Source organism: Tauraco erythrolophus, chromosome 6 (assembly GCF_009769465.1).
Source record: "Tauraco erythrolophus isolate bTauEry1 chromosome 6, bTauEry1.pri, whole genome shotgun sequence".
NCBI lineage: Eukaryota > Metazoa > Chordata > Aves > Musophagiformes > Musophagidae > Tauraco > Tauraco erythrolophus.
Genome location: NC_141470.1, coordinates 51,810,873 through 51,813,949, shown reverse-complemented (window position 1 = coordinate 51,813,949; position 3,077 = coordinate 51,810,873). Strand labels below are relative to the sequence as shown.

At 45.8% G+C, this 3,077-nt stretch overlaps 1 long non-coding RNA gene across 1 annotated transcript; it reads left to right on the top strand.

The window, feature by feature from the left end:
* The first annotated feature begins 1,990 nt into the window (after positions 1–1,990).
* On the top strand, positions 1,991–2,857 carry LOC147528614 (uncharacterized). Its single transcript, XR_015222219.1, has 2 exons — positions 1,991–2,259; positions 2,710–2,857. It is a non-coding gene; the product is annotated as an uncharacterized LOC147528614 (long non-coding RNA).
* The last annotated feature ends 220 nt before the right edge of the window (positions 2,858–3,077 follow it).

The following is a 3,077-nucleotide window of genomic DNA, read 5'->3' as shown; positions in this document are numbered from 1 at the left end:
AGTTACAAACTTTCCACTCTTTAAGTAGTATCAGTGATTCAAGAGAAAATTTGAGAAAGGATAGTAGGATATTGTATTAGAGCCTAGCAACAGTTGAATCAGATCACACTTCAATGGGAGTAAAATTTTAAACAATCAAATTAATAAAAGACATTTAATATGAAGAAGCCTCATTTAAGTTTTGAAACTATATTAAAAACTGTAAACAAAATAAAGAAATCCTCAGACTTATGCAATAGTAAAATCTTTGACATATAGACTTCATTTTTTTCCAAAAATCACTATAAAATCCACATTAGAACAAAGAACTACATAGATTGAACCTCTGCTAATCTTGAAAATTGATTACAAGTCTGAAGCATGAGTTGATCATTTCAATATAGCTTTATACAGTGATGATGTATGTTCTACAGCACAAGGAAGAAAATTTGGAAACAGTTCCAGCAAAGTACTAGGTATAGTAGTCTTCAAAAGGTACTAATCATCACTTGTTTACAATCATAAAAGCAATGCCCAAAGAAATTAACTCAGATAAGATTCTACCCAAGAACAGACATCCATAGAGCTTTATTAAATGGAACAGGTATTTCTACATTAAATAACTCAGCCAGTAAATTTTTCCATTCTCATGAGGTATCTGCTGATAAAAGTTTATTTTTCCAGTTTAATTATTTTTGTGTTATTTAGAAAGAACTTCAACAAATAATTATGAAAGTGTGAAAGAAGCTGTAGGGTTTGTGCTGGGTTTATGTAGTGGGGATTTGGTAGCAGGGGAGGGGCTGCAGCGATAGTTCCTCTAAGGAGCTGCTAGAAGTTTCCCCATCTCCAGAACCAGTTGGACTGGCTTCTGGCCAGGTCAGACTCGTCTCTGGCCAGGACAGAGTCAATCAGCACCTCTGTGAATAAATATATTTAAGAAGGGGATAAAGAAATCCATGCTATGTGAGACCTGCAGTGAAGAGAGAGGGAAAGTGGAGGGCCTGGCTCCTGGCCTCCCACGTGGGCGGCAGTTTGTTCCTACCAGGAACACCAAGGTTCATTGGACCTGTTGAGCCTGGCATGGCTGCAGTTGAGAGAGGACTGAGATCCAAAAGAAACAACTACACATACACCAAGATCAGTAGAGATGGAGCAGGAGGAGGTGTGCCAGAGCTCAGATTCTCCTGCAGTCTGTGGTAAGATGGCAGGATGTCCTCCCGCAGCCCATGGAGATTAAGGATGAAGTTGAGACTCACCTGCAGCCCATGGAGGACACCACGCTGAAGAGGAGAATGACTGCACCTGAAGAAGCTCATAGAGAGCTGTGTCCCATGGGAAAGGAACCCACACTGCTGGAGATTAACGGTGGAGCAGAGATGTATCTGCAGTTTGTGGAGGACCCCACACTGGCACATGGCTGCATCCTAAGAAGCCGTGACTCTGTGGAAAAGCCCATGCTGGAACAGTCTGATGGGTAAGGACTGGATTCTGTGGGAAGGACTCATGTTGAAGAAATTTGTGGAGAACTGTCTCCCATGGGACGGGACCCCACGCTAGAGAGGGGAAAGAGTGTAAGGAGTCCTCCCTCTGAAGAGGAAGGAACAGCAGAAACAGTGTGTGATGAACTGACCACAACCCCCATCCCCCATGAGCCAGTTGGGGGAGGAGGTAGAGCCAGGAAGAAGGGAGGGGTGGAAGGAAAGTGTATTTAAGATCTGGCTTTATTTCTCATTGTCCTCTGTGGAGTAATTGATAACAAATTCAAATTATTTCTTCCCCAAGCGGAGTCTGTTTTGCCCAGGGCTATGGTTGGTGGGTGATCCCTTGTGGAAGGATACCTGAGACATGTGAACAATCCAGCCTTTCCTGGGAGCACGTGCCTGGATGCAGAAAGGGAATTCGACACCATGATGACGTTGCTTCCGGGATGCAACCAATCATACTCAGGGGTGGGCTATTGTTTGTATTGTAACCAATCATAGATTGCCAAGTCTTGTTTAGAAAGCTATAAAGCACGCTGAGTGTATGCAAATAAAGGTTCACTTGTTTGATCACATTGATCGTGTCAGGTGTCCTCACTCATCTCCCGCAATTGGCGCCCGAACAGGGACCCTCAGAATCCTCACAGCAAAGTTGCAAGACTTGGCGAGGAAGAGGGTGGAAGGCCGACCGAATGATCCGCTGCCCCGGCGGAATGAGCAGTGACCTGCCCAGTCACTAAGTGGAAAAAGGTGCACCTGTTTAGTCGCTGGATCGACGCTGGAATCTCGCCTAGAAGAGGTGAGCGGTCGGGGAGACAGATGGGGTTGGATAAGCAACAAGAGGCTGTCCTAAATCTGCTCCAACACATGCTCTCTGTGAGAGGACTTAAATATGAATCCTCGGCTCTTAAAGGGCTGTTAATGTGGGCATGGAACAAAGAATTAATCCCCTCAGTAGGAGTCGTTTTTGAACTCGCTACGTGGGAAGCCATAGGTAGAGAGCTATGGGATGATACCAGTTCGGGGGGAGCGAGTGCAAAGGAGGTGAATAAATATGCTACCCTGTGGAAGTCAATTAAAGAAGCGTTACACAGCATGAAAGTCGAACGAACTGTTGCTACTGCTGTAGGTGCTGTGGCTCCTGAAGCTGCTCTTAGTACAATAACTGGCATCGTCCTCATCCTCCTCTTCACTCTCATGATCATCGTCTCTATCTTTTTTACGCGAATTTCTGTGCCTATCAAAGTAGAAACTGCGAATTCAGGGACCACGTGCTTAGAACTGCGCCGAAATGGCGGCAGCCAAAATGGCGACAGCATGCGCCAAGATGGCGGCAGCACGTGGGCAGAAAAGGGGGACTCGGAAGAGAAGGCGGAAGAACTACAAAGGGGCGGGGGAACAGGCGGACGGTCCTGCCGGCCTAAGTACCGCCTCTACCCTGACCTCCCACCACCCCGCCGAGAGCTCCACCCAGTGGAGGAACCTTTGTCCGCACCGATTTCTTTGGGAGAACAACAGAAAAAGGAACTATCTGAAGAAGTCTTGCAGCAAGTTATGGACAAATTATCGGAATTAAAAACGACAGATGCCAACGAGAGGAAAAATCTCCGTAATACA